This window comes from Pongo pygmaeus, chromosome X, assembly GCF_028885625.2.
Source record: "Pongo pygmaeus isolate AG05252 chromosome X, NHGRI_mPonPyg2-v2.0_pri, whole genome shotgun sequence".
Taxonomy (NCBI): Eukaryota; Metazoa; Chordata; class Mammalia; order Primates; family Hominidae; genus Pongo; species Pongo pygmaeus.
In genome coordinates this window covers 157,899,654-157,910,961 of record NC_072396.2, presented here as the reverse complement: position 1 = coordinate 157,910,961, position 11,308 = coordinate 157,899,654, and the positions used below count along the sequence as shown (strand labels likewise).

The 11,308-nt window shown below is 44.2% G+C and overlaps 1 protein-coding gene across 2 annotated transcripts in view; it reads right to left on the bottom strand.

Annotated features, from left to right (window-relative positions):
* Positions 1-834: 834 nt before the first annotated feature.
* ZNF185 (zinc finger protein 185 with LIM domain) overlaps positions 835-11,308 on the bottom strand; it is a 92,453-nt gene continuing 81,979 nt past the window's right edge. The window contains exon 26 of one of the 2 annotated variants that reach the window (XM_063660804.1): positions 835-844. The gene's annotated coding sequence lies outside the window, so the exon portion shown is untranslated. Of the gene's footprint in view, positions 845-882; positions 902-11,308 lie in introns of those variants that run through there. The other variant, XM_063660803.1, reaches the window with a different exon arrangement.

The following is an 11,308-nucleotide window of genomic DNA, read 5'->3' as shown; positions in this document are numbered from 1 at the left end:
AAGCCCCGTGATCCTTGAAAAAAGCAATGGTTACAAAATCCCCCCATCCTTTAGTGCTCCAGAAAATGACTTATTGCAAACAAAAAAACAAACAAAACAACAAAAACACTGTTATGGGTGAGCTGAATTTTATTTCCCCCAAAATCCATATGTTGAAGTCCTAACTCAAGTACCTCAGAATGTGGCCTTGTTTAGAGATAGTCTTTAAAAAGGTAATTAAAGTTAAATGAAGGCATTATGGTGGGCCCCATTACAATATGACAGGTGTCCCTATAGGAAGAAGAAATTTGGACACATAGACAAGGAAGATAATGTGAAGTAAAACAGGAAGAAGATGGCCATCTACAAGCAAAAAAGAGAGGCTTGGAACAGATTCTTCCCTCACAGCCCTCAGAAGGAACCAAGCCTGCCGACACCTTGGTCTTGGACTCCTGGCATTCAAAACTGTGAGAGAATAAATTTCTGTTGTTTAAGACTTTCGTTTTGTAGTACTTTGTTATGACAGGCCTGGGAAACTAACACAATACCCCTTCCCCATAAGACTTAGTTAGGACTCAGGAATGCTCTCTTTGTTTACCTATGACACGGACAGACACAAACCCTCCAAATTCCCATTTGCATTAATCAGAGCACTCCAGAAAAGCAAAACCAGTAAGAGATGATAGATACATTATTTTGGGAATTGGCACACATGATTATGGAGGCCAACAAATTCTATGATATGCCATCCGCAAGCTGTAGAATAGAGAAAGATGGTGGTATAATTCAGTCCAAGTTCAAAGGCCTGAGATCCAGGGGAGTTTATGATGTTACTTCTAATCCAAAGCTGAAGGAGTGGGGAGCGGGGCCCATTGGTGTACATCTTGGAGTCTGAAAGCCTTAGATCCAGGAGCTCTGATGTCTGAGGACAGGAGAAGATAGATGTTTCAGCTCAAGAAGAGAGAGAAAGAGAAAACAAGCGAGAGAGAGAGAGAGAGAGAGAGAGAAAGAATTTGCTCTTCCTCCATCTTTCTGTTCTATTTGGCCCCTCAAACAATTGGATGATGCCTTCCTACATTGGTGAGGGTGATCTTTATTCATTGTACTGTTAGAAATGCTATCTCTCCTGGAAACACCCTCACAGACACACCCAGAAATAATGTTTTTACCAGCTATCTGAGCATCCCTTATCCCAGTCAAGTTGACACAATTAACTAGCACATCCCTCTACCTCTCACCCTGTTCTTCTGTTCCACTTCATGGCAAAGCTCCTCTGAAGACTTGTCTATGCCTATCACCCACACTTTCTCAGCTCCCATGCTCTCCTTGATTCTCTGTAACACTGGTTTCACCCATTCTGCTACTGAAAGGACTCTTAACAAAGTGACCAAACAACCCGAATCTTGATGAATCCAAAGGTCAATTCTCTGTCCTCATCTTACTTACACCAACATCTCAGTAGAATTTGACCCAGGTGACTATTCTTCCTTCATGAAGCACTTTTTCCCCTTGGCTCCTGGGATACCACATGCTTCGGGTTTCCTCCTACTTCACTGGCCTCTCCTGGTAGAGTTTTCTGGTTCCTCCTTCTCTGCTTGATTCTCTGCAGGACTCAGTGCCCTGGGTCCTCTTCTCTTTACTACCTACATTCACTTCCTTGGTGATCTCAGCTTGTCCATGCTTTCATTATCATTGGCAGGCTGCTTCTAAGCCCAGTTCCCTCTTAAGCTCTAGACTTATATGTCAAAGTGCCTAACCCACATCTCCACTTGGGCAACAGAACATCTCAATCCCAATTTTCCCAACACAAAACTCTGGCTCCCAAGCCACACCATTCAATCAGTGCCAAACTGCTCATAAGCTCACCCAAGATACTGGCATCACCATCTACCCAATTGCTCTGATTCCAAAACTAGACTCAGTTTGTCTTCTTCTCTTTCCCTCATAGATTCATATTCCATTATCAGCAAGTACTGCAGTTCTACTTCCAAATACATGTAAACTCCATCCACTTCTATCTCTACCACTGCCATCATTGTCCAGGCCACCGTCACTGATACTTGCAGTGCAATAGCCTCCTCTCTCTCTCCTCTTGCTCCTCTATAGTCCATTCTCCAAATATAACTCCTAGTGATTTTTAAAAATCAGAAATCAAATGGCATCATTTCTTTGCTCAGAAGCCATGGATGGCTTCCCATATCACTTAGGCTAAAACTCAAACTCCTAACCATGGCCTACAAACCCTACATGATCTGGCCCCCACTCTGCTGTGTGTTTACCACCCTCTAGCCGCACTGGCTAGTCCCTCAAACACACCTGGCTCTTAATCTTATCTCAGGGCCTCTGCCCTTACTGGCCCCTCTACCCGGAAAACTTGTGGGAATGGAAATATTCTAGGCCTGTGCTGTCCAATAGGGTAGTCTCTAGCCATGTGTGGTTACTAGGCACTTGAAATGGAGCTAGTGTGACTGAGAAACTGGATTTTTAAAATGTATTTTAGTTGATTTCTATTTAAACACAGTAGCCTAACGTGGGATGTGGAGACCATATTTAGCATGTGGAGACCAGAGCTCTAGCTCGTTCTGCTTTATAATTTTACAGAACTTGTCTGAAATCATCTATTTTATGCATTCATTTAGTCAACATTTACTGAGCACCTACTATGTGCAGGGCACTATTATAGGCACTGGGAATTCAGCAGTGGAGCAAAAGGACAAAAATCTCTCATGGAGATTTCATTTAAGTAAGGAAATACAAACAATAAAATAAGAAGAAAACATGCAGTATGTTAGATTGTGATAAGTGCTACAGAGAAAAAGCAAGGAAGCAGGTATAAGGAGTGTTACGGGTGTACACAGAATTTTACATTGGATGGTCCATGAAGGTATCAGGGAGAAGGTAGCATCTGAGCAGAGATGTGAAGGACGCAAGGGAGATGGCCACGTGGGCATCTGGGAGATGAGCATTCCAGGCAGAAGAGACAACCAGCACACAGCTCAAGGCCAGAGAATGCCTGGAATGGTGTGCGTAAGAAGGAAAGGTGGTGGGGGCTGGATAAAGCAGCACCTGCTTGGCCAGCCACCTTGAGGACTCTGGCTTTTAGTCCAAGTAAAATGAGGCCTGGGGAAGGTATGGAGCAGAAGAGGGACATGATCGGATTGAAACTCTTCACTCTTGCAGCCATGCTGGAGTACACTTCAGGGTGGGAAGGAAGGAAAGATGATTGCTTAGGTTATTGCAATCATCCACATGGGGGATCAGGGAACAATATGTTTATGGTGAAGGTGGGGAGAAATAGTTTGCCTCTGGATCTCTTTGGCAGGGAGAGCTAACAGGCTAGGCTAATGGGCTGGAAATGCAGTGGGAGATCAGCAGGTGATGTGTAGGTTTTGGTCTATGCAAGCTGAAGAATGGGACTGCCATTTACGGAGCTGTGGATGGCAACGCATAGAGCATGGCTTCCGTGGCTGAGTATGAAATGACGATTAGACTCCCCAGGTAGAAATGAGCTGTGGGAAGTTGAAACACAAGTCTGAAGTTCAGGAAGATGATGTGGGCTGGAGCAGCTGCAATTCCAGAAGGAGGCAGTGTATACTATATCTGTTGAAGCCTGGACGCCAGTGATACAACACAGTGAGTGCAGTTAGAAAAGCGAAGGGGTCCAAGAACAAAGTCCTAGAGTACTCCAAAGTTGAGAGAATGGGGTGATGAGAAAGAACCAGTAATGGAGATAGAAAAGGAGTGACCAGTGAGGTGGAAGGAAAGGCAGAATGGGCCTAGAGGCCTAGCAAAGGGAATGGACCTGATATGGTTTGGCTCTGTGTCCCCATCCAAATCTAATCTCGAATTGTAATCCCCACATGTCAAGGGAGGGACCCATAATTCCCACATGTTGAGGGAGGGAGGTGACTGGATAATGGGGGCAGTTCCCCCATGCTGTTCTCGTGATAGTGACTTCTCAGAGATGTGATGGCTTTATAAGCGTTGGCATTTCCCCTGCTTGCACTTCTCTCTCCTGCAGCCTTGTGAAGAAGGTGCCTGCATCCCCATTGCCTTCTGCCATGATTGTAAGTTTCCTGAGGCCTCCCAGCCATGTGGGACTGTGAGTCAATTAAACCTCTTTCCTTTATAAATTACCTGGTCTCAGGTATTTCTTTACAGCAGTGTGAGAACAAACTAATACATGCCCACTGGACCAAATGCTGCTGCTCAGTCAATGAGGCCTGAGAAGTGTGCATGTGGTCTAGCAATGTGGAGGTCATTGGGGACCTTAGCACTAGCATTTTTAGTACCATGGTGGAAGCGAGAGCCTCAAAGAAGTGGGTTCAAAAGAAAATGAAAAGAGAGTAAAGACTTTCATGTTTATTTAGCACCTGCTTCCTATCATTGACCAGAAGGACAGGGTCTTTGTCTGATTTGTCACTGGTGTGTTCTCAGTGCCTACTATAGTGTGTGGCCCACAGTGGGTGCTCAGGAAATATTTAAATTATTAAATGAATGAATGAATGATTCTTCCTCATCCTTCAGGTTTCAGTTCAGAGGTCACCTCCCCCAGAATACCATCCTTAGCCCCAGAAATCCAAGTGACACACCTCTGTGCTCCTTTAGCTATTGCTACTGAAATAGGATTGTTGCTTTGTCTTTCTCCCCATGAGATGGTCACTCCACAAATTCACAGATTGTCTGTCTTGCTCATTGATGTATCCCCAGTGCCCCCACAGAAAGCTTGATGCACTGTACAAGGAAAGTGAGTAGCCTTGAGGGGTGGAGCTGAGTGTACAGGAACATTAAAGAGGGCCTGGAAGATAGCCTCCTTTTGTATAGCAAACTCATACTAAAGCCAAATATCATGTCCTTGTGAAAAGCTTCTCTGTTAAATGTGGTGGTATGTGCATCTGTAGTCTCAGCAACTCAGGTGGCTGAGCCTAGATAACTGCTTGAGCCCAGGAGTTTGAGGTTGCAGTGAGCTATGATCATGCCACTGCTCTCCAGCCTGGGTGACAGAGTAAGAATCTGTCTCTAAAAACAAAAATGTAAAAAAGCTTCCCTGACTAAGTGTTGTGGGAAGTCAGGGACCCCAAATGGAGGGACCGGCTGGAGCCACGGCAGAGGAACACAAATTGTGAAGATTTCATTTAACATGGACATTTATCAGTTCCCAAAATTATTACTTTTATAATTTCTTATGCCTGTCTTTACTTTAATCTCTTAATCCTGTTATGTTCAAAAAGAAAGGGAGAGATGTTGCGGGAAGTCAGAGACCCTGAATGGAGGGACCAGCTGGAGCCGCAGCAAAGGAACATAAATTGTGAAGATTTCATTTTAGTATGGACATTTATCAGCTCCCAAAATTAATGCTTTTATAATTTCTTATCCCTGTCTTTACTTTAATCTCTTAATCCTGTTATCTTCGTAAGCTGAGAAGATATATCAGGTCCACTCAGGACCACTATTGTGTTAACTGTACAAATTGATTGTAAAACGTGTGTTTGAACAATATGAAATCAGTTCACCTTGAAAAATAACAGAGTAACAGCAATTTTTAGGGAACAAGGGAAGACAACCATAAGGTCTGACTGCCTGTGGGGTCGGGCAGAATACAGCCATATTTTTCTTCTTGCAGAGAGCCTATAAACGGACGTGCAAGCAGGGAAGATATCGCTAAATTCTTTTCCTAGCAAGGAATATTAATAATTAAGACCCTGGGAAAGGAATGCATTCCTGGGGGGAGGTCTATAAACTGTCGCTCTGGGAGTGTCTGTCTTATGAGGTTGAGATAAGGACTGAAATACGCCCTGGTCTCCTGCAGTACCCTCAGGCTTACTAGGATTGGGAAACCCCAGCCCTGGTAAATTTGAGGTCAGACTGGTTCTCTGCTCTTGAACCCTGTTTTCTGTTAAGATGTTTATCAAGACAATACGTGCACAGCTGAAGATAAACCCTTATCAGGAGTTCTGATTTTGTCCTTGCTCTGTTTCCTCAGAAGCATGTGATCTTTGCTTTGCTTTTTGCCCCTTAAAGCATGTGACCTACTCCCCATTTGTACACCCCTTCCCCTTTTGAAATCCTTAATAAAAACTTACTAGTTTTACGGCTCAGGTGGGCATCACAGTCCTACCGATATGTGATGTCACCTCCGCAGGCCCAGCTATAAAATTCCTCTCTTTGTACTCTTTCTCTTTATTTCTCAGCTGGCTGAGACTTATGGAAAATAGAAAGAACCTACGTTGAAATATTGGGAGCGGGTTCCCCCGATAACCAAGCAGCCCAGAGTAGGTCACTATATTATAGCATATAGGTCAAGGCTGCAGTGAGGGCCTTGACTCTGTCTCCAAAACATACCCTGTATGTTTTGTTCAGAGCACTTACCACAACAGTATTTTGTTGTGGGATGTTTGGTTTACTCCTCTCCTCTTACACTGTGAGCTCCACAGAAATACAGACTGTGTCTACTTTACTGGGGCCCCCACGTCTGGCACATGGGTACATATCCAATCAATGCTTGTTGAGTGATTAAGTGACCAACTGGAACATCAAGGTGCTGATCAAAAGAAGGCATCAATGGGCAGAAGATATTTGTGGGAGGAGATACTGAAGCAGGGGGATCTGCCAAGGGCACTGCAGGCAGAGGACATGATAAGGAGGTGATCTGGCAGCCAAGCATTATGCATGCCACGTCACACCAAGCTCACAACTGGACAGCTTGCACAATGCGGACCACAGTGTACGGTGGGCCTCAGAAATGAAAAGCAATGTGCAGCAGACTTTCAGAGAGAGGGAGAGGCAGTTCTCAAGCAGGGTGCATTATTCAGAGAGGCTGTGAAGGCAGAGGGCAGAGTGGAGAGTGGTCACAGGCAGTGACCACAGCTGTGCAGGGAGAACCCCATGAAGAACACATTCACAGCAAAGCACAGGGCTATAAAACAAGCCTGCACAAATTTTAAAATGTTGAAGTCATGCAAAGTGTGTTAACCTACCATAATGGAATGAAATTAGAAACTGATAACTGAAGAAAATTTGGGGAACCCACATTAAACAACAAACTCCAAAATAACCAGTGGATCAAATAAGAAGTGATAAGGGGAATTAGAAAACCTTTGAGATGAGTGAAAAGGAAAACACAACATGCAGCTAGAGAAGTGCTCAGAGAACAATTTCCAGCTGTACATGCATACATTCAAGAAGAAAGATATTGGCCAGGCATGGTGGCTCACACTTGTAATCCTAGCACTTTGGGAGGTCAAGGTGGGAAGACTCCTTGAGCCCAGGAGTTCTAGACCAGCCTGGGCAACATGGCCAAACCCCACCTCTACAAAAAAATTCAAAGGAAAAAAGTAGCCAGACATGGTGGCACGTGCCTGTAGTCCCAGCCACTCAGGAGGCTTAAGTGGCAGGATTGCCTGTGCCCAGGAGGTCAAGGCTACAGTGAGCCATGACTGTGCCACTGCACACCAGCCTGGGAACAGGGCAAGACCCTGTCTCCAAAAAAAAAAAAAAAAAAAAAAAAAGAAGGCTCTCCAATCAATAACCTAACTTTACAACTTAAAGGAACTAGAAAAAGAGAGCAAAGTAAATCCAAAGCAAGTAGAGGGGAAGAAATGACAAAGATTAAAGGCGACATTAATGAAATAGAGAGTAGAAAATAATAGAAAAAAAATCAATAAAATGATTTTTTTTTAAAAAAGTCAATGATGTGGTTCTTTACAAACAAGAAAATCAGGGGGAGGAGCCAAGATGGCCGAATAGGAACAGCTCCGGTCTACAGCTCCCAGCGCGAGCGACGCAGAAGACGGGTGATTTCTGCATTTCCATCTGAGGTACTGTGTTCATCTCACTAGGGAGTGCCAGACAGTGGGCGCAGGTCAGTGGGTGAGCGCACGGTGCGCCAGCCGAAGCAGGGGCGAGGCATTGCCTCACTCGGGAAGTGCAAGGGGTCAGGGAGTTCCCCTTCCAGGGGTGACAGACGGCACCTGGAAAATCGGGCCACTCCCACCCGAATACTGTGCTTTTCCGACGGGCTTAGGAAACGGTGCCCCAGGAGAGTATAGCCTGCACCTGGCTCAGAGGGTCCTACACCCACGGAGTCTCGTTGATTGCTAGCACAGCAGTCTGAGATCAAACAGCAAGTCAGCAGCGAGGCTGGGGGAGGGGCGCCCGCCATTGCCCAGGCTCGCTTAGGTAAACAAAGCAGCCTGGAAGCTTGAACTGGGTGGAGCCCACCACAGCTCAAGGAGGCCTGCCTGCCTCTGTAGGCTCCACCTCTGGGGGCAGGACACAGACAAACAAAAAGACAGCAGTAACCTCTGCAGACTTAAATGTCCCTGTCTGACAGCTGTGAGGAGAGCAGTGGTTCTCCCAGCACGCAGCTGGAGATCTGAGAACGGGCTGACTGCCTCCTCAAGTGGGTCCCTGACCCCTGACCCCCGAGCAGCCTAACTGGGAGGCACCCCCCAGCAGGGGCAGACTGACACCTCACACGGCCGGCCAGGTACTCCAACAGACCTGCAGCTGAGGGTTCTGTCTGTTAGAAGGAAAACTAACAGAAAGGACATCCACACCAAAAACCCATCTGTACATCACCATCATCAAAGACCAAAAGTAGATAAAACCACAAAGATGGGGAAAAAACAGAGCAGAAAAACTGGAAACTCTAAAAACCAGAGTACCTCTCCTCCTCCAAAGGAACGCAGTTCCTCACCAGCAACGGAACAAAGCTGGACGGAGAATGACTTTGACGAGCTGCGAGAAGAAGGCTTCAGACGATCAAATTACTCCGAGCTACGGGAGGATATTCAAACCAAAGGCAAAGAAGTTGAGAACTTTGAAAAAAATTTAGAAGAATGTATAACTAGAATAACCAATACAGAGAAGTGCTTAAAGGAGCTGATGGAGCTGAAAACCAAGGCTCGAGAACTACGTGAAGAATGCAGAAGCCTCAGGAGCCGATGCGATCAAATGGAAGAAAGGGTATCAGCCCTGGAAGATGAAATGAATGAAATGAAGCGAGAAGGGAAGTTTAGAGAAAAAAGAATAAAAAGAAATGAGCAAAGCCTCCAAGAAATGTGGGACTATGTGAAAAGACCAAATCTACGTCTGATTGGTGTACCTGAAAGTGACGGGGAGAATGGAAACAAGTTGGAAAACACTCTGCAGGATATTATCCAGGAGAACTTCCCCAATCTAGCAAGGCAGGCCAACATTCAGATTCAGGAAATACAGAGAACGCCACAAAGATACTCCTCGAGAAGAGCAACTCCAAGACACATAATTGTCAGATTCACCAAAGTTGAAATGAAGGAAAAAATGTTAAGGGCAGCCAGAGAGAAAGGTCGGGTTACCATCAAAGGGAAGCCCATCAGACTAACAGCGGATCTCTCGGCAGAAACCCTACAAGCCAGAAGAGAGTGGGGGCCAATATTCAACATTCTTAAAGAAAAGAATTTTCAACCCAGAATTTCATATCCTGCCAAACTAAGCTTCATAAGTGAAGGAGAAATCAAATACTTTACAGACAAGCAAATGCTGAGAGATTTTGTCACCACCAGGCCTGCCCTAAAAGAGCTCCTGAAGGAAGCACTAAACATGGAAAGGCACAACCGGTACCAGCCACTGCAAAATCATACCGAAATGTAAAGAACATCGAGACTAGGAAGAGACTGCATCAACTAACGAGCAAAATATCCAGCTAACATCATAATGACAGGATCAAATTCACACATAACAATATTAACTTTAAATGTAAATGGACTAAATGCTCCAATTAAAAGACACAGACTGGCAAACTGGATAAAGACTCAAGACCCATCAGTGTGCTGTATTCAGGAAACCCATCTCACGTGCAGAGACACACATAGGCTCCAAATAAAAGGATGGAAGAAGATCTACCAAGCAAATGGAAAACAAAAAAAGGCAGGGGTTGCAATCCTAGTCTCTGATAAAACAGACTTTAAACCAACAAAGATCAAAAGAGACAAAGAAGGCCATTACATAATGGGAAAGGGATTAATTCAACAAGAAGAGCTAACTATCCTAAATATATATGCACCCAATACAGGAGCACCCAGATTCATAAAGCAAGTCCTGAGTGACCTACAAAGAGACTTAGACTCCCACACATTAATAATGGGAGACTTTAACACCCCACTGTCAACATTAGACAGATCAACGAGACAGAAAGTCAACAAGGATACCCAGGAATTGAACTCAGCTCTGCACCAAGCGGACCTAATAGACATCTACAGAACTCTCCACCCCAAATCAACAGAATATACATTTTTTTCAGCACCACACCACACCTATTCCAAAATTGACCATATACTTGGAAGTAAAGCTCTCCTCAATAAATGTAAAAGAACAGAAATTGTAACAAACTGTCTCTCAGATCACAGTGCAATCAAGCTAGAACTCAGGATTAAGAATCTCACTCAAAACCACTCAACTACGTGGAAACTGAACAACCTGCTCCTGAATGACTACTGGGTACATAATGAAATGAAGGCAGAAATAAAGATGTTCTTTGAAACCAACGAGAACCAAGACATAACATACCAGAATCTCTGGGATGCATTCAAAGCAGTGTGTAGAGGGAAATTTATAGCACTAAATGCCCACAAGAGAAAGCAGGAAAGATCCAAAATTGATACCCTAACATCACAATTAAAAGAACTAGAAAAGCAAGAGCAAACACATTCAAAAGCTAGCAGAAGGCAAGAAATAACTAAGATCAGAGCAGAACTGAAGGAAATAGAGACACAAAAAACCCTTCAAAAAATAAATGAATCCAGGAGCTGGTTTTTTGAAAGGATCAACAAAATTGATAGACCGCTAGCAAGATTAATAAAGAAAAAAAGAGAAAAGAATCAAATAGATGCAATAAAAAATGATAAAGGGGATATCACCACCGATCCCACAGAAATACAAACTACCATCAGAGAATATTACAAACACCTCTATGCAAATAAACTAGAAAATCTAGAAGAAATGGATAAATTCCTCAACACATACACCCTCCCAAGACTAAACCAGGAAGAAGTTGAATCTCTGAATAGACCAATAACAGGAGCTGAAATTGTGGCAATAATCAATAGCTTACCAACCAAAAAAAGTCCAGGACCAGATGGGTTCACAGCCGAATTCTACCAGAGGTACAAGGAGGAGCTGGTACCATTCCTTCTGAAACTATTCCAATCAATAGAAAAAGAGGGAATCCTCCCTAACTCATTTTATGAGGCCAGCATCATCCTGATACCAAAGCCTGGCAGAGACACAACCAAAAAAGAGAATTTTAGACCAATATCCTTGATGAACATTGATGCAAAAATCCTCAATA